Here is a 20,575-nt window from a genome sequence, read left to right on the forward strand (position 1 = left end):
GGGGTCGCACTCAGAGGCTTGCCACGTGAAAGGGGTCACCAGCACAAAAGTTTGAAAACCACGGGGATAGGGCATGATTCTTCACTCCACTTCCTGTCCTCAAAGGGTTTGCTTTTTTGCTCTGTGCTGCTACACAGCTGACATTCCCAACCCCAGAAGTGATGGTACTTCAGTGGTGAAGGAAGTGATCCTGGAGTTTAGTTTGTACATCAGCTTGAGCCTGAAATGTACATGTTGGACCTGCAGGAGGAAAGGCAAGGCTGTTGTTTCTGTTCTTTAAATGTAACGAAGCCTTTACAAAGAAAGTGTTTGGTCACTAGGGGGAAAGGTCAGAACAAGCCAGATGATTCCAAGTTAGTCCACAGTTAGAGAACAGAGTAGGGTAAAAAGTACATCTGCTCATCTGAGAGGCCTGCTGAGCCAGTAGATAAGGGCATGGCTTGGAATTCAGGAGAAACGGATTCTACTCCCTGCTGTACCCCTGATTTACTCTCTGACCTTGGGCAGATCACCTCCCCCATCTCTGCCTTGTTTTTTCTCATCTGTAAAGTAGAGAGAATGTATTCCTACCTTGGTGAAGCACTTTGAGAGCTAGGGAGCACAAGTGCAAATTATTATTATCTAAGACAATACTTCTTAGGAACTAATACACTATTCCTTGGCTTTAACAGTTATAGTAACTCAAATAGCAGAAGGCGTGAATTAAAACCAGAACAGCCTGAAGCTTAGGTGTTCATAATGCTGCCCATCCCCAGAGTTTCTGAACACATCTAGGGAGGAGTAGAGACAGCTCCCCCTTTTGTGCATCACCAGCCTCTGGCCCTTAACTGTGCAATATAAAAATTACCAGTAAATCCATGTGCAAATAAAGAATATGGAAAAGCAGCTTTGCCTTTTCTTATCCGCTGAGACGTACAGTAATTCCAGGATTCAAAGTCTCCCTTGAGGAAGCTCCCAGCGTAGGGCAGGCTAGTGAAATGGACACCAGTCCACTAGCAACTGAACTAGATCCACCTGCTTCATGTCACACTGGCTGGTAAAAGACTGTAAAAGATTTCAATCAGGCTACGTCTACACTACAGCATAAAATCGAAATTACTAAAACCGGTTTTATAAAACCGATATTATAAAATCGATTTTATGCGTCCACACTAGGGCACATTAATTTGGTGGTGTGCGTCCATGGTCCTAGGCTACCATCGATTTCCAGAGCGGTGCACTCTGGGTAGCTACATTAAAGGAATGAGACCAATAACTTCGATTTCCGTCCACTCTAACCCTAAATCGATATAGTAATATCGATTTTAGGGTTACTCCTCTCGCTGGGGAGGAGTACAGAAATCGATTTTAAGAGCCCTTAAAATCGATTTAAAGTGCCTTGTAGTGTGGACGGGTACAGAGTTAAATCGATTTAATGCTGTTTAAATCGATTTAACTGTGTAGTGTGGACCAGGCCTCAGTCCATCTCTCTCAGCTCTGCCCCACCTGAACTGGTGACCTAGAGGCACAAAGCTCTGTATCCCATGCTTCCCTATCATTTTCATTGCAGAGCTGCATGGTATTTAAACAGATGGCTAATGATGATGCACCACATGTAGAAAGAAAGCTTTGTTTCCATAATGAGCACAGCCCTAGTGCTATCTGTGTGTCCTCAGTGTATTGGCTTGTTGCCCATAGCCATTTGTAATGCCTGTGTTACATACATGCACTGATGACAGCTCTTGTGCTTCCTTGGGGCAGTACGCCCTATTTGCTAGAGGTGCTTTTCCATGGGGCAGCCAGTCTGCTAGGAATCCAACTTCAGCACCAATTAAGTGAGCTGAAGCTATTCCTGAATAATCAGGAATTCCAAGGGAGGAGGCTCCTGTGGATAGAGAGGGAATGAATTTGTTCTGGACAAACCTCTTGGCTTGATAGCCTTGGAGAACAAAAAGTGCCCTACCCAGTGTAAGCTCCCCCTATACCACCCTCTGTCAGAGCCCCTCGACCCTGACCTGGAGGGGTCCCTGGATGGGAGAGGGGAATTCAATATCTGGATGATGTATTTCAAAGATTCATGGATTCCAAGGTCAGAAGGGACCATTGTGATCATTTAGTCTGACCTCCTATATAGCACAGGCCAGAAACCCGCCCCAAAATAATTCTGGTTACCGCAGATCTTTTAGAAAACATCCAGTCTTGGTTTAAAAACTGCCAGAGATGGAGAATCCACCACTCTTGTTCCAGTGGTCAATTCTCACTGTTAAAAATGTACCCCTTATTTCCTATCTGAATTTGTCTAGATTCAACTTCCAGCCATGGGATCATGTTAAACCTTTCTCTGCTAGACTGAAGAGCCCATTTTAAATCCTTGCTCCACATGTAGGTACGTATAGACAGTGATCAAGTCACCCTTTAAACGTCTCTTTGTTAAGCTAAATTGATTGAGCTCCTTGAATCTCTAACTAGAAGGCAGGTTTTCTAATCCTTTAATCATTCTCGTGGCTCTTCTCTGAACCCTCTCCAGTTGATCAACCTCTTCCTGGAATTGTGGATACCACAACTGGACACACTATTCCAGCAGCAGTTGCACTAGTGCAAATACAGAAGTAAAATAACCTTTCTACTCCTACTCAAGATTCCCATTTTTATGGATCCCAGGATCACATTAGCCATTTTGTCCACAGCATTGCACTGGTTAGCAAGTGAGAAAATATGCCCTTGGGTTTGCACTTTTTAATTTTATTTTGTAAAGAACAATGAGCTAAAGAGGCAATGGAAAAATTAGGAGATTTTATAGTTAATGAAAGCTCATCCAGTGAAGTAATTTGTAAGCCCTTGCTTGGCACAGACTAGCAGGATTGGACAAGTCTACCAAATGTTCTGTGCTTGTTACATAGCATTTAATGCCGCTGGCAGCATACCTGGCTACAGTGCTCTCCTCCAATAGTATCTCTGCCAAGCCGAACGTTGTACAAGCCCGAAGGGTCTCAGTCTTGCCTCTCACAAACACAGGACATTCTAGACTGTCTCTTCAGTAGAAACTGGGTGAATTCTTCAGGGACTTCTCCTGTGGTCACATCAACACTGCAGTAAAACAGCCACAGCTGGCCTCTGTCAGCTGACATGGACTCGCAGGTCTCAGGCTTGGGTGGGAGCCCAGGCTCTGGGATTCCGAGGGCTCCAGCCCAAGTCCGAACATCTACACTGCGATTTTATACCCCTGCAGCCCAAGCCAGCCACTGGGGGTATATTGCAGTGCAGACATAGCCCCAGAGCCCAAGACTGACTCCTTGGTGGGAGCCCAAGCATTAAGAGAAAAGGGGTAGAATCCCTTTAAGCCAAGCAAAGCTTTAGGGGTATGTCCCGTTTGCCCTCTTGTGCTATGGGAAGGGAATGTGCCACATCAATGTTCTCCCATTAGCTGACTGCAGCTCTGCTCTTTTCCACACTGCACCGGGAATGTTTCTGAGCACAACTCACAACAGGCCAAATGCAAATAAGCCCAATGCGCATCCTGCTTCCTGGGACGGCCCCGTCAGCCTGTAAAAGGGGCAGCACAAAGGAAACCTTCTGCTCCATGGCTGCCGGAAACCATGGGGCCCGGTGCAGGCCTCCTGCTTCCCCCTCCTGGACAGTGATTGCTTCTGCCTGCTGGGATGGGAAACGTAAAGCCTGAATGGAGCACTTAGCACCCTCCCAGCTGCTCTCTTGGCCCTCAGCTGGCTCCCTCTGTCACAAGTCCTTTTGATTGGCAAAAAAATTAAATTAAAATAAAATAAACCACCTCCAGCTGCCTTTTATAGAATTCTACAATAAATATTTTGGGCTCCAGCATTGCTGCTACACTCATCCTGTCTTTGATGGCCAGCACTGGCTTGCACAGCTGAAGGGAGAACAGCCAGTTACTAATAACAGAGTCAATATTGCTCCAAAACCTGATCTAATTTCTTCTGGTATTAAAAGCCCAGCCAAGATAATGGAGCGTAGAGCCAGGCCCAGCACAGCCCTGCTTGTGCTTCAGTAATGTGGGAAGGAGTGTGATGGGAATGCAGTGAGAGAGAACTAGAGTCTTGGATCCAAAGGTTTCCTAGGACACTTGAACCCCAAGGAAAAGCAGGTGCCACAGAAGTGAGGGAAGTGGCTGGCCAAGGAAAAAGCCCCACTGCAGCCTTCAGGCATAGCAAAGACACAGGCCCTTGCTAGGGACTTTGGGCACCAAGGGTCACAGCAGCTCCATTAACCAGCAGAAGTAAGGAATTCATATGGCCATGGAAAGGCCTGTGAAAATAAGCCCTTGCAGTGTAGGTGGGGCAGTGAGCATGAGGAGTGCCAGGTGGATTCCCAAACAGGGTTGCAGCCAGCGCAGTGATAGCCAGTGCTCAAGTGAGGACAGGGACATTTTTCAACTTGCAGTACCCAAAGCCATGCTGTCGGCTAAGCTGGAGAGCAGGGCTCTAGCACCATTCTTAATGCACAACCAAACCCTGCCCTTTGGTGTTGAGTGGAGCGGATCCGGCTGCTAAGCAAGGCAGCCTGTGTGCAGGGGGCTGGACACCTAACTATGCCCCTGAGCTGGCATGTCACACCCCTGGGTCAACAGAGAGTGTGTGGGTAGGTTGGCCAGCTCTCTGCTTGAAAGTGCTCAAGAGCATGGCAGAAGTTGGTGCTCAGCTGCTGTGGTGGCTTGTGCTCACTCTGCTAGCCCAGTAGGGTACCTGCACCACAGCAGGGAGGGTTATGGCCCTTGGTGGTAGCTCTATTGAGTGTGGAAGCAAATTATGTGAAATTCTCAGTCCTCCTGCTGGAAAGAGCCTTTCCCACCTGGCTCCAAGCCCTGGTGAGGACAAGGCTTAAGGCGCACTGAGAAGAATAATGGAGCTGGCTCAGCGACTTCTTATCAATAACACTAGCATAGATTTAGCTGCTGCTTTGATTCCTGCATAGCTTACAAACTAGCCCAGTTCTCTGCCCTGGATTCACGTGTCTGCCAAAGGCTCCGTTTAGGGTTCACAAAGTGTTTGCTTTGCTGCTCATGATTCATGTCGTGGTTGGTTGCCTGAATCACATGGTATTTCTCCACTCCCTGGTTGGATGACTAACAGTTTTTAAGCCAGAGACTAGCCCTGACAAATGCAGTCTTGCCCCGTTCAGATCCATTCACAATGCTGCTGCAATGATCTTTCTCCTGTCCCCTTGCTTTGATCATGTCATCCTCTCTGCATCCCTCTACTGGCTCCCCCTTCTCTGCCGTATCAAACATAAGCTGCTTGTGTATACTTCCAAGGCCCGGCGTGGCCCTTCCCTACCTGACCTATCAGTTCTCATTCACTCTCAAAAAGTCAACTCCTGCGTCTGATTGGCCCTGACGTCAGCTTCCATCACCTGCTTGTGACTACAAAGCAGGGTTTAGTCAGAGGGGCAGCTAGGCTGCAAAGGAGTGAGAGGCTGGGGTGTGTATGTTTGCACTGCTGCTGCCCAGGCTGGGCCTGTCCTGTGGATAAAGGACATCAGTATCTAGGGCTGCCACTACAGCGCCATTCACCAGCCCTAGGCCAGGGACATAAGAACATAAGACAGGTCAAGTCGTGTGGGGGAGGGTGGAGGAGTGGCGCTATATGTGAAAGAAAATGTAGAATCAAATTAAGTAAAAATCTTAAATGAATGCACATGTTCCATAGAATCTGTATGGATAGTAATTCCATGCTCTAATAAGAATATAACAGTAGCGATCTATTATCGACCACCTGACCAGGACAGTGATAGTGATGAAATGCTAAGGGAGATTAGAGAGGCTAGCAAAATAAAGAACTCAATAATAGTGGGGGATTTCAATTATCCCCATATTGACTGGGTACATGTCACCTCAGGACAAAATGCAGATACAAAATTTCTTGATACTTTAAATGACTGCTTTTTGGAGCAGCTGGTATAGGAACTCAAGAGGGGAGAGACGACTCTAGATTTAGTCCTCAGTGGAGCTCAGGATCTGGTCAAAGAGGTAACTATAACAGGACCGCTTGGAAATAGTGACCATAATATAATAACATTTAACATTCCTGTGGTGGGAAAAACACCTCAACAGACCAACACTGTGGCATTTAATTTCAGAAAGGGGAACTATGCAAAAATGAGGAGGTTTGTTAAACAGAAATTAAAAAGTACAGTGACTACAGTGAAATCCCTGAAAGCTGCATGGACACTTTTCAAAGAGACAATAATAGAGGTCCAACTTAAATGTATACCCCAAATTAAAAAACACAGTAAAAGAACTAAAAAAGAGCCACCATGGCTTAAGAACCATGTAAAAGAAGCAGTGAGAGATAAAAGGGCATCTTTTAAAAAGTGGAAGTCAAATCCTAGTGAGGTAAATAGAAAGGAGCTTAAACACTGACAAATTAAGTGTAAAAATGTAATAAGAAAAGCCAAAAAGGAGTTTAAAAGAACAGCTAGCTAAAAACGCAAAAGGTAATTGTCACGGATTCACAGATCATGCCCACTCTTGGCCCTATGCGGTCTGTGAGGGGTTCCCCTTTCAGTGAAACAGCCCTTCTCGGGGGTCCACTCTCTCTCGGGGTCAGGCCCCTCCATCTCCTGGAGCCACACCTCTCTGAGCCTCAGCACATCTGTCTCTCGCCGTGGGCCCCATCAGAGAGTCCACGTGCTCTGGTCCCTCTGGGCCTCCTCACCCCCGAAGGGTTTGATGCCCCCTGTTCTCTAGACCAGAGTGACTCTCAGCCAGCATAAAACAGGAGGGTTTATTGAGAGTTGAACACAGCACAGGAAAGTCTCAGGGACTCAGGCCTGGCCTTCCTCAGCACAGCATATCCCAGTCCCCCTGCAACCAGGTAGGCTCTGCCTGCTTCCTCTCTCCAGCCCAGAGGCCCCCTTGCTTCCCAGCTGGCCCTCTGATATCTCCGGCCCCAAGCCCCGCCTCTGTTCATTGTCTTCTCTCCAGGTAAACAGGGTCGTAAACAGGAAGGCCTAGGTCTCCTCTCCTCTCAGCCCTCCTCTGGCTGGAACCAGCTGGTCAAGTCACTGGGGTCCTCTCTTCACAGCCCATTGTCCTCTCACTGGCCAGAACCGGCTGTATCTCCAGATCCGGGTCTCCGGGTCACCAGGTCACCAGTCGCTGGGGTCTCCATCCTCCCGGCCATCAGCCAGGGTCCCAAGTTCCCTCTCCAGTCCTCTGTAACAACAAACTCCCTCTCCCCTACCCTCGTTAAACCAGTAACACCCGGGGACACTGAGTCCCATCCCCTGTGCATGCAAACCACTGGAAAACACAGAAAATCCCAAGAAACCCCCCCGCTTCATCATAGTAATAACAAAATGTTTTTAAGTACATCAGAAGCAGGAAGCCTGCTAAGCAACCAGTGGGTCCCCTGGACGATCCAGATACAAAAGGAGCACTTAAAGACGATAAAGTCATTGCGGAGAAATTAAATGAATTCTTTGCTTCAGTCTTCAAGGCTGAGGATGTTAGGGAGATTCCCAAACCTGAGTCATTTTTTGTAGGTGACAAATCTGAGGAATTGTCACAGATTGAAGTGTCACTAAAGGAGGTTTTGGAATTAACTGATAAATTTAACAGTAACGAGTCACCGGGACCAGATGGCATTCACCAAGAGTTCTGAAAGAACTCAAATGTGAAATTGCAGAACTATTAACTATGGCTATGGTTTGTAACCTGTCCTTTAAATCAGCTTCTGTACCGAATGACTGGAAGATAGCTAATGTAAAGCCAGTATTTAAAAAGGGCTCCAGAGGTGGTCCCGGCAATTACAGACTGGTAAGTCTAACATCGGTATCGGGCAAATTAGTTGAAACAATAGTAAAGAATAAAATTGTCAGACACATAGAAGAACATAAATTGTTGGGCAAAAGTCAACATGGTTTCTGTAAAGGAAAATCATGTCTTATTAATCTATTAGAGTTCTCTGAAGGGGTCAACAAACGTGGACAAGGGGAATCCAGTGGACATAGTATACTTAGATTTCCAGAAAGCCTTCGACAAGGTCCCTCACCAAAGGCTCTTACATAAATTAAGTTGTCATGGGATAAGAGGGAAGATCTTTTCATAGATTGAGAACTGGTTAAAAGATAGGGAACAAAGGGTAGGAATGAATGGTAAATTCTCAGAATGGAGAGGGATAACTAGTGGTGTTCCCCAAGGATCAGTCCTTGGACCAATCCTATTCAACTTATTCATAAATGATCTGATAAAAGGGGTAAACAGTGTGGTGGCAAAGTTTGCAAATGATACTAAACTGCTCAAGATAGACCAAAGCAGACTGTGACTAATTTCAAAAAGATCTCACAAAACTAAGTGATTGGGCAACAAAATGGCAAAAAAAATTTAATGTGGATAAATGTAAAGTAATGCACATTGAAAAAAATAACCCCAACTATATATACAATATGATGGGGGCTAAGTTAGCTGGGCCTGTCCTGTGGATAAGGACATCAGTATCCAGGGCTGCCACTACAGCGCTTTTCACTAGGCCAGGATGCAGAGACTCGTTCGTTCTCTGGCAGCCGTTAGCTATCTCCTTTGGGAGAGGAGGCTCCCACCTGCCCCCAGGAATGCTCACCTTCCTGCAGCAACCCACTGATTCTGAGACGGCTGCAAGCAAATACCCTGGCTACTTACATGTGCTTGAATTGCGAGGACATGACGGGAGCCAAACAAACACAAACCATATGGCTGACGCCAGGGGGCCTGGCTAACGTACCCACTAGCTTTCCATGGGAACCCCCCTCCAGCTGTTTGTGGTGCACAGGCCAAAAGGCAGGGGAGGTATTTCTGCCCATCAAGAGTTCCCAGCCTAACGCTGGGTCATTAGACAGCAGCCTGTGACCCTGGATATCTCTCCGTGTTTTTACATGGCCATCAGGGAGATGAATGTTCAGTGCATGCTGTGGGAAGGATCCAATAGGAGAGCTGAGAGCTGCCCCGGGTCTGTGGGCAGAGTGCTCGGCCACAGCCGTATGAGAGAGGCAAAAGGACAGGCAGAACATTATGTATTAACCCCCCAACCCCAGAGCCCCAACTGCGTGGTGCAGCCTGCTGACCACCCTTGTTCTGAGCCAGCAGGACCTGGCAATGCAGCTAGACAGCAGTCATGGTGTTGAGGGTGAAGACAGGTAACCAGAGTGCAAACGCCTGTCACACAGCTGGGAGAAACACTTGTCCATTAAGGGCCCACGCGCTCCCAGTCCATTCTCTGCCTCCCCACTCACACCCCAGGAAACCTCCAGAAAAACAGACAAGGCTACACTTGACATTCCTGATGTTTGCTCACCCTCCCACCCCCCTTATCATTTAGCTCAGGGATGGGCAGAAATGGCACCGCTCCCCCTCCTCCAGACCCCTTTAGAAACCAATGTCTGTTTGGTTGCCTACTTTCTGCTGCTCCTATGTGTGGGTGTTGTGTAGTGCAGGGTGACGCATTTCTCCCAACGTCTCCCCCAAGAGTCATTGGTTCTCCCCACCCCATATCTCCCCTGCCCTACACCCCATATCTGCCTTTCCCTTCACGCTGTCTGTGCTCCGCTGTTCACTCCACTACGTGGAGGGTTTCATTTTCGTGAAGGGCTTGGCCTTCCCCCTTTGCTCCCTGCTGAGCACTGGACAGAAACATGGATGGCTGGGTGCGGTGTCCTCTGAACCGTGTCAGTGTTTTGGCCAAGACAGATGGAGGATGGGGACTTTGCTCACCTTGGAACAGAGGGGGTCCCTCAGGCTTCTGGTCGGGTTCCCCCAAACCCAGCCAAGCCCAGTGGGCTAGTGTCCAAAATACATACCAGGAAAGGGTGTTATCACCCGCTGGGGGCCTGGAACAGGGTTAGAGATGGCCTGCCAGGGAGGACAGGGTGTGGATGCAAGAGAGACAGGGTGAAAGGCGCTGGGGTTTGGAAAGGGCTCAGTAGCATGGCTGGAGAGCAAGGGTACGTCTACACTACAGGATTATTCTGATTTTATATAAACTGGTTTTGTAAAACAGATTGTATAAAGTCGAGTGCACATGGCCACACAAAGCACAACAATTCGGCGGTGTGCGTCCATGTACCGAGGCTAGCGTCGATTTCTGGAGCGTTGCACTGTGGGTAGCTATCCCATAGCTATGCCATAGTTCCTGCAGTCTCCCCCGTCCATTAGAATTCTGGGTTGAGATCCCAATGCATGACGGTGGAAAAACAGTGTCACGGGTGATTCTAGGTAAATGTCGTCACTCATTGCTTCCTCCTTGAAAGCAACGGCAGACAATCATTTTGCACCCTTTTCCCCTGGATTGCCCTGGCAGATGCCATAGCATGGCAACCATGGAGCCCGTTTTTGCCTTTTGTCACTGTCACCGTATGTGTACTGGATGCCGCTGACAGAGGCGGTACTGCAGTGCTACACAGCAGCATTCAACAGCCTTTGCAAGGTAGCAGAGATGGTTAACATCCCTATTGTACCATCTGCCATGCCATTGTAAATTAGCAATGAGATGATGGTTATCAGTTGTTCTGTACTGTCTGCTGCTGTCATAGGTGTTCCTGGCTGGCCTTCACTGAGGTTGGCCAGGGGCACAAAGACAAAAATGGGAATGACACCCTGGATCATTCTCTCCTTTATGTTTTGTCTAAAAATAGAGTCAGTCCTGCCTAGAATATGGGGCAAGTGTACTAGAAAACCAGTGTACCAGAAAGCACAGCCACTCTGTGTCAGATCCTGCAGAAATGATGAGCTGCATGCCATTCTAGAGGATGCCCCTGCAACAACCCCACCCTTTGCTTCCCTCCTCCCCCAACCCTCCTGGGCTACCATTGCAGTGTCTCCCCATTTGTGTGATGAATTAATAAAGAAAGCAGGAATAAGAAACACTGACTTTTTAGTGAGATAAAATGAGGGGGAGGCAGCCTCCAGCTGCTATGATAGTCCAGGCAGTACAGAATCTTTTTTTTAGACATGAAAGGGAGAGGGGCTTATGGAGCTCAGCTCCCAGTTGCTGTGATGAAGATGGTTACCAGCCATTCTGTACCATCTGCTGGGAATGACCAGGAGTCATTCTTATTTTTACCCAGGCACACCCATCTGACCTCACCTGAGACCAGCCAGGAGCACTCACAGGATGATGAGGATGGCTATCAGTCATTCTGTACTGTACCATCTGCCACCAGGAAAAAGAGGGGAGAGGATGCTGCTGTTCAGTGCCGCAGCACCGCGTCTACCAGCAGCATGCAGTAGACATATGGTGACATTGAAAAAAGTCAAAAAATGATTTTTTTTCCCTTTTCTTTCACGGGGGGGAAGGGGGGGTAAATTGATGAGATATACCCATAACCACCCCGGACAATGTGTTTGACCCTACAGGCATTGGGAGCTCAGCCAAGAATGCAAATGCTTTTCAGAGACTGCGGGGACTGTGGGATAGCTGGAGTCCTCAGTACCCCCTCCCTCCCTCCATGAGCGTCCATTTGATTCTTTGGCTTTCCATTACGCTTGTCACACAGCACTGTGCTGTGGACTCTGTATCATAGCCTGGAGATTCTTTCAAATGCTTTATCATTTTGTCTTCTGTAACGGAGCTCTGATAGAACAGATTTGTCTCCCCATACAGCGATCAGATCCAGTATCTCCCGTACAGTCCATGCTGGAGCTCTTTTTGGATTTGGGACTGCATCGCCACCCGTGCTGATCGGAGCTCCACACTGGGCAAACAGGAAATGAAATTCAAAAGTTCATGGGGTTTTTCCTGTCTACCTGGCCAATGCATCCGAGTTCAAATTGCTTTCCAGAGCGGTCACAATGATGCACTGTGGGATACTGCCTGGAGGCCAATACCATCGATTTGCGGCCACACTAACCCTAATCCGACAGGGCAATATCGATTTCAGCGCTACTCCTCTCGTCGGGGAGGAGTACAGAAACCGGTTTAAAGAGCCTTTTATATCTATATAAAAGGCCTCGTTGTGTGGACAGGTGCAGGGTTAAATCGGTTTAACGCTGCTAAATTCGGTTTAAACGTGTAGTGTAGACCAGGCCCAAGAAAGCTTCCCTTTCTGTGCCTGACCTTTAAGGACGCCAGGTTTGAGCAGGGATGACTCATGGCTCCCAGTGGACTCTCAGACAGGGCCTGGACAGGAAGCATTTCTCACCATGCCAGGGGCCTGCAGGGAGGAAACTCTTTGTTCTCCACACAAATGATATGGTTCGAGTATTTTATTGTTGATTAAAGGCCCAGCCACAGGCCCTGTCCAGGATATCCTTGCTACCTTCTGTCCAAAGACACCTGTTCTGTTCCGACAGGCTCTGAGCTCCAGCAGAGATGACAGACGAGCTCCTCTTTCTTGTGCCACACTCAAAATTGTGTACCAGACCATCTGGCATGTGCGAGGGCTTCCCACTGAGACCAGTGCCAGCTCCACACCACGCACCCAGTGTGGTGCAAAGGAGCTCTCCGGATTGTAGCAGTTGGACAGTCAGAGAAAGGACAGACAGAGCAGAAACGATTCTTGCTCCAGAGCCAGATCTGAGGGGCCTGCCCTCTGCCCTGCGTCACAGGGGATGTCTCGGCAGAGTTCTCCATGCGTAAGGGGGACATTTTGGTGATCTTAGAGGGAGCGGTGGCTTCAGAAGGACCAGCAGGTGTGCAGGAACATCCTGAGCCACTGCATGAGAGAATCCAGTTAGGTTCCCTCTGGGGCCTTCTATACTCCCAGGGCTGCCATGCAGGCTTGCCTTTGTGTTGCACCAGAGAAGGAAGGCAGTGGGCTCTGGGACTAGGTGTGAAGGCAGTATGCAGGCGGCTGTGCTGGGCCATGGAATGAACTCCCCTGCGGAGCAAAGGACAGTCCCAAGCCTCACCACCTTCTACTCCAATTCCAGGCACACTTTTCCAACAGGCCTTCTCTCCCAGAAACACAGAGCAGCTGCAGGTCTAGCAAACCCAGCCAAAGCCTACCAGAACTAACGCTCCACTGCACACAGACTTCTCCCCAAGGCAAGAGGAGGAGATGGAAAACAAGCCACGTGGGACAGATGGCATCTACCTCTGGGGAAGGTAGTGCATGACCTCTCATAGAACAGAATAGAGAACACAGAGCTCATCCTGGGAAGCAGGGGGTTGTGCTGGGAAGCAGAGGGCTGTGCTGGGATGCAGAGGGTTGTGCTGGGATACAGGCAGCTGGGCTGGGAAGGAGGCTGCTGGGCTGGGATACAAATAACTGTGCTGGGATGAAGGCGGCTGTGCTGGGATGCCCTGCTGCACAGTCCAGCAATGAGGATCCTGTGTGATCTGGGGGAGGGAAAATATCTGCATGCTGGAGAGCTAACTGAAATGATGGCACAGATGTGGGGACTCAGGGAGGGGGCCACCGCGGTGTGCTGGAGCTGTCTAGGAGTTGGCCACTGATCCCGGAACTGGAGTGCCCGGTCATTGCTTCCTTGGGTGAACTGTTTTACAGGTGGTTTTACGAGCGGTTTGGCTTTTCAGAAGAGCGAATGGGGAGGATTTTGCTGAGTTGGGAACAAGAGAGCAATTGTAATGTCTTTATAGGCTTCTCAGCAGAGAGAAACATGGTCTCGCGGGGCTGCCAAGGGGAAAACAGCAGGGAAAACAAAGGGAAACTAGCAGCAAATTGCTGGGGCGGAACAGGCTGTTGATCAGAGGGACAAGTGGTAATCAACACGCCGGGTTTTCTGCTGGGCCCCTGCAGAAATGACAAGAAAATTCACCATTGTAGGAACTGGACAAGAAACTCCTCCTGCTGCCATCCTCAGAGCTGGCAGGAGCACAGACAGGTTATTTTCCATCTTCCCTGCCCTCACCACAGGAGCTGGACTCTGCTTCGCAGTGAGTCACACTCTCTTCTGCACTGTTATTGGCTTGGACACATTCCACTGGCTAATGACACTCTCTTTACTCGCCTGCACGCTCCATTTTCAGCTGGATACAATCTCACCCCCGAACATGCGTTATAGCTGCTGTCCACCCCAGAAGTGGCTGCATTTCAGTGCAGGGTGCTTGTGCCAGGAATATGGTGAACTGCATTTATCATGCGCTTTGAGCATCTCATCCGCACTCTGACTGGAAATCCTGTATAAGAGCTTGATATTCTTATTGGTTTATCTAGCACAAGCCAGACATGGAGGCACCTCACATACTAATGAGACAGATGGGGACCTTCCCAAATTGCCTCCAAGCTGAAGTCTGCTCTACACTCTGTTTTTGTCCTGACTTGTGATTTCCTCCTGAAATAGTTAAATCAGCACCACTCCTAAAGTACCACAGTTATGTTGGTAGAAAGGTGACTCGTATAGGTACAGCTTAGTCCCCTTCCCTTATGCAGTGGTCCCCAAATGTTTTCTGTCACGCCCCCCCCCCACCCAGAATGGAATCTGTCTGCGCGTTGCCCCCGGGAGCCACAGTTGGAAGCCGGGCTGGGAGCAGAGCCACAGTCAGGGTGAGGAGCTGAGGCTGCAGGCTGCAGTCGGGAGTGGGGTTGGGACTGGAGCCAATGCCAGGGCTGTGGCTGGAGTTGCGGCTGGGGCCGGGACCAAGCACGCGGCTGCAGCCAGGGCCTGAGGCCGGGAGCCAGGGGCCTAGCCGAGAACGGAGCTAAGGCTGGAGCTGGGGGCCAAGGCAAGGGCCACCACTGCAGCTGGGAGCAAGGCCAGAGCCTGGGGCCGGGAGGTGTGGCCAGGGCAGGGGCGGGGCAGAAGCAGAGCTGGGGGCAGAGCGGGGCTGGGAAGCACTCCCTTCCCACCTGCCATGGGGGCTGGCCTGGGCCCCATCATGCCCTCCCCCCACCCTAAGGGGATGCGTCCCACAGTTTGGGGACCACTGCCTTACAGGAATAGCTAGATCAGCATACGCACCTATGTATCAATACAACAGGATCCATGCTGGGAGGAGGATGGTGCCACTTTAACTAAACCCATGTAGATAAAGCAGCATCGCTTTGGTACATAGACAAATGGGAGACAAGATGCACTAAGTGGGACCAGAAAGACCAGTAGAGGGAGCTAAGGGAAGAGAGGACAAAAATCAGGTTAAATTGTTGCTGAAGATTGGACTCATCTCCATGACTCATTGCAAGTCAATCAATAACATGAGAAGCTTGTCACGTCTCTGTCTGTGCTGCCGGAGGCACCCAGAGCAGCAGGGCAGAGCACAAAGGACGTGGCCCAAAGAGTGTAAAGATAATGGCCCTGACTCGCCGATGACTTACACCTGTGTAAATTCAGGGTAACTCCGCTAATGATGTAAAAAGGGTCAGGATGGCCAGAATCAGGCCCAATGCGTGAGTAGTAACATAAGGGAGAAACATTTTCTTACATAGGATTTTTAACCTGATTCTGATACTAACCTTCCCAAACATACCTTTCACCAACAGGGGGCAGACTGGATAAAACAGTAGATTATATTGAAAACTTTTAAGTAGCTCCTATTTCGTTCTACAACTGCTTGGGAGCCAAAGCCATGCTCCACCCGTCCCTTCACACTCAGACGTCAGGAGACTGGGGGCTGGTCTACACTACGGGGGAAAATCGATCTCAGATACGCAACTTCAGCTACGTGAATAACGTAGCTGAAGTCGAAGTATCTAAGATCGAATTACTCACCGTCCTCACGGCGCGGGATCGATGTCCACGGCTTCCCATGTCGACTTTGCAACTCCGTTCGGGTTGGTAGAGTTCTGGAATCGATATAAGCGTGTTCGGGGATCGATATATCGTGTCTAGATGAGACGCGATATATCAATCCCCGAGCAATCGATTGCTACCCGCCGATACGGCGGGTAGTGAAGACGTAGCCTGAGAAGAACAGACTTAGGAGTGAGGCCTAGATGGAATCCATTTAGCCATATTAGGCCCTTAGCCGGCCCCCATCATTGCACTATCTGGGCCCTCCCAGCGTTTAGTGGATTTACTCTCATGCACCTGGAGGGTGGGGGAGAGGTGAGTTGCTAGGGCAGCCTGGAAATTTTCCATCAACCTTTTTTTTGATGGAAAACTGGATTCCCATCAAGATGAAAATTTGCATCGGAAGTGTCAGCTTTCCTCGAAAACTTCTGATTTTTCACCAGAAACCCAAAGCCTGGACACTTCAGTTTTCAGCAGCAAAACTTGGGGTTTGGGGTTTTCATTTTCAGATGAAAAGTCATTTTTTTTCCACCGAAAATCTTGATGAAAATAAAAAAAGAAATTGTTTCCAACCAAATTTTCTGCAACCCCCCCTCCCCATTTTCTGCCCCGGTCCTCCTCATGCCACCAAAAGTCCCTAATGTGATGCCAGTTGTGATGGTGCAAATGAGGGGAGAAGGTCCTTGCAGCAAAGTGGTCCCTTTATAGGTTAAAACCAACCCCTTGAATTGCACCAGGAACCAGATGGGAAGCCAGTGTGCACAGAGCGCAGCTGGAATGCAAGTCGAGGCAGCATCCAGGAACAAGCAGAATGTGCAGAAGCCTACTCCCCAAATGGGCAGTCGGACGGATTTGATTTTCTCTCTGGCTTAGCCCTGCTCTTATTTCAGTTTCAGGCCCCCCCTGCAATACACGAGACAAGCTACCCAGAAACACTGCGTAGCTCCATAAACAGAAAAGCCCTTCAGCTGCCCAGCCAAGTACTGTGAAAGGCAGGGCCGGCTCTAGGCACCAGTGCTCCAAGCATGTGCTTGGGGCGGCACTTTCCAAGGGGTGGCACTCCGGCTCCTTTTTTTTGCTTGGGGCACAAAAAGCCGGGAGCTGGCCCTGAGCGGAGGTGTGCAGCGGTGGTGGGGGGTGTGGGGAAGGCTGCAGGATGTAACCGGGGGGGGCAGAGGAACCGCTGCCCCCCAACTCACCTCTGCTCCACTGCTGCCTGCTCCCCCAAGCATGCCGCCGCTCCACTTCTCCCCCCTCTCTTCCAAGCTTGCCACACTAATCAGCTGTTTTGCGGCAAAGCCTGGGAGGGAAGGGGGAGAAGTGGAGCAGTGGCGGCACGCTCAGGGGAGCAGGCAGAGCAGAGGTGAGCTGCAGTGGTAGGAGGCGTGGGGAGGGTCGCAGGAAGTAACCCTGGGGGGCAGAGGAACCGCTCGCCCCACCAGCTCACCTCTGCCTCCTCCCCCAAGTGCGCCGCCACTCTGTTTCTTCCTCGTCCCTCCCAGGCAAGCCTGAGAGGGAGGGATAGGAGGGGAAATGCGGCACACCCAGGGGAGGAGGCGGGGCCGGGGATTTGGGGAAGGGGTTGGAATGGGGCGGGAAAGGGTTGGGGTTGGGGCAGGGCCGAGGGGGGGTCCGGGAAAATTTTTTTGCTTGGGGCAGCAAAAAACTTGATGAAAGGAAGCTCACAAATGTCCCCAGAGGATGGCAGCACTTTGCAGCAGACATGGAGGTTGGTGACCAGCACTAGTGTGGTTTGGGATCCTGGGCAGGAGGAACTGCGGGGCTGCTGGACTACTTGTAGTTGCAAAGCACAGCACCCTGTTCCTCTGGAGCAGCCCTTCAGATGGACACACCGACAGGAACTGACCGAGAGCTCCCAGCAGCTGGAGAGGGAGATGAGTCACTGGAAAGGTGACAGCTGCAAGGCAGGGAGTCCAAGGTCATAGAGAGGACCAAAGTCAGGAGCAAGGACTCGGCGCAGCACTGAGCTGTTCGTCGGGAGGAGCTCAACAAAAGAGCAGTTATCTCAAATGATCAGAGAGGCAGCTGGAACTTGCAGGCATCCTGCAGCAGTAGTAACACTGTGCACGGTCACATGCATGGCAATGCCAGGGCACCTCACCTCCCTTCAGTCCTCCTGGGTGTCTCCCAGCTTAAGAACAGCAGCAAATGGGCCTCATTCTGTTGCAATCTTCTTTGTGTTTCCCTTGTTCCCTGGAGTATGTGCTGGTGCTGTCTGCACTGGACAGTCATTCGCAGTGCAGCTTGTCGGCGGGTGTCACTGCACTGATGTCAGTGACGGGCTGTGCTGATCTACACAGCTCAGGAGCTGGTCTGTGCTAGTAATGGGGAACCAAGGAAAATGGGCTGGGAAGGGTCTAGTAGGTGGCATTGGTTTGTTCTGTACCTGGGGGATGTTTTTGGTTGAAGCAAGACTGGGCGACCAGAGAAATCCACATTGTCCAGAGATGGATAAACAGAACTGGAGCTGGTGACCCTTAGCCCTGGCACCTGGCCAAACCAATAAACATGTTTGACGTGCAGCGGCACCCAGCTACCAGGGCAGCAGGCTAGTTCCTAGTGTGCTGCCGTCAGAGCATCCTGTCTAGGGAAATATATCCAAAGATATTCCAGAAAGGCCCATGTGTCATAAACCGCTCGCATCCTGAGCTTTCCAGCAACACTGGCAGCTATTAGTAAATGTCCTTTTAACCCAGAGCGCTATTTCCTAGTAGCCATCCTAGGAAATGAACTGCCAGATTTAAAGTACCCTTTCTCTTGTATTGGGTTATAGATTTCCCCGCTCACTACATAATTTAAAATAAATTAAAAGCCTGTCAGCTCTGCTCAGTTTCTGGAGTGTAATAACTTCCAGGAGTGATGCATTTAGCACTGACTTGACAATTACTTTATTATGAAGCACTAATAATCCTAAAGAAAGACAAAGGGCTAGATCTTCAGTAACGCAAATAGCTATAGCTCCATTGATTCCAATAGAATGTCACGGATGAGCATTCACTGGGGATCTAGTCGAGAATTACTTAGTTAAATAAATAAATAACTATGACTCATCATATTAGAATATGCTGAAAACCTCAAGTAATGGATTCCTGGTGACACACAGCGGTGTCATGTTGTACAGAGCAATAAATTACTTGGACTGTTCCATGTTCTCTCCTGCAGCCGATGGAAAAGTGAAAGCACTAATGAGTCACCAGTATTTTGGGGCATAAAGCTACTGAGTCCAGCTCACCATGATTCACAGGGTGACAGACCTGGATCCTGCAATATTTGAGTGGACCTTGCTCCTGGACAGAACTCATTGCAAGATCAGGGTCATGGTCATGGTCATGGTCAGCACTGGGGTAAAACCTAAGTCTAATGAAAAGTCAAGAGAACATAGGGTCCTAAGAGTCAGGTTTTTAAAGGTATTTAGGCACCTAAACATGTCAATGGGCACCTAGTGGGATTTTCAAAAGCAACAAGGTGCAGAGTCAGTGCTAGCCCATCATGGGCCCTAAGCAGGAATATTTTGCATGTCTCATTTTTGTATCTGGAGTTATGAATATTGACTGTATTTTATTTGTATTTCAAATGTGGTTGCACCTGGGTGACACCCACTAGGCAAAATGCTTCCAGTCTAGATAGGTGGCTGTGAAGGGCCTATTCAAGGTAATGGGCCATTAAGGAAAACAATAGGCCTTAGGAGAAGCTTATCTCCCACCCGATGAGCCTTCCTGAGAACGCTTCAGACACCCTATGGATAATGGCTGCTATGACTCAGCAAGCTGTGCAAGGGCGTGTGACCTGCCCACATGATACTGAACTCCATTTTGGTACCCATATTTTTGTACAAACTGGGCCGGGAACTTAGCTTGGAACAAAGGGTTCCATCATACGGAGACACTATAAAAGGTGGGGAGTGACATCATGATTTGTCTTCACTCCCCTACAACTGAACATCTGAAAGAACCTCCAGAAATCAAAGGACTCTGAACAGGGGAGAGGAACCCAGGCTGCACAGCAAAGGCAGCCTGTGCCTCAAGAATCTGCAAGCCTGCTTGTGTCATCAGTCAGGGTGAGAGATGGATAATTCAAATCCTATCTGGTATATTAGGCTTAGCTTGCCTTTTTTGTTTCTTTGCTAGGTAATCTGCTTTGATAAATTTGCTATCACTTAAAATCTGTCTTTCTGTAGTTAATAAACTTGTTTTATGTTTTATCTTAACCAGTGTGTTTTGAGTGAAGTGTTTGGGAAAATCTCAGCATGGTCAAGACAGGCTTGTTGCATATCTTCCCCATATCGATGGGGATGCAAACTAATTTAATGAGCTTGCACCGTACAGACCCCTGTGCAATGCAAGACAGTCTAATTCGGGGTTTGCACTATAGTTAGGGTGCAAGGCTGGGGAGCTGGGAAATTGTCTGGGGCCTCCTGTTGGTCCGTGAGTGGCTTAGGTAAAGCACTCAGGTGACTCAGGTGGGTGGCACACCTGCTGTCATGTCGGGAAATAACATAGCCTGGAGAGGCTGGCTGGTATCATCCCCAGAGCAATGTGAGAGAGGTCAACCCAGGTGAACTGCGAGGGGGCACAGTGGTTCCAACGGCTTCTAGACTGCACCTTATGGGTGGCCACGCATCACCCCCCCCAATACTAAAATAGACTAGTTCTTGAGCTGCTCAGGGCTCTAAGCAATTGTTTAGTCTGCTCCTGCCTAGCTCTGGCTTTGCCTACATGCTCGTTCTCATTGCTTTCAGTGAGGCTCCATGTGGACACGGGTCTGTCTGCATGGGTCTCATTGCAGGACTGGAGGCTACCTTTGGGTCATGTGATTATGTCTCCTGATACTGGACCCCATCTTGGCCTACTAGTATTTTTCCACTAATAGGAGGTGGGGAACCAAGCTGGGAAACAAAGGATTCCTGCCATATGTAAATCCTATTTAAGGCAGGGACAT

The 20,575-nt window shown here is 49.4% G+C and overlaps 1 long non-coding RNA gene across 1 annotated transcript; it reads left to right on the forward strand.

Moving 5' to 3' along the window:
* Positions 1–11,327: 11,327 nt before the first annotated feature.
* On the forward strand, positions 11,328–19,844 carry LOC127036031 (uncharacterized). The gene is made up of 2 exons (XR_007769990.1): positions 11,328–13,823; positions 15,367–19,844. It is a non-coding gene; the product is annotated as an uncharacterized LOC127036031 (long non-coding RNA).
* The last annotated feature ends 731 nt before the right edge of the window (positions 19,845–20,575 follow it).

Source organism: Gopherus flavomarginatus, chromosome 17, assembly GCF_025201925.1.
Source record: "Gopherus flavomarginatus isolate rGopFla2 chromosome 17, rGopFla2.mat.asm, whole genome shotgun sequence".
In the NCBI taxonomy this organism is placed as follows: domain Eukaryota; kingdom Metazoa; phylum Chordata; order Testudines; family Testudinidae; genus Gopherus; species Gopherus flavomarginatus.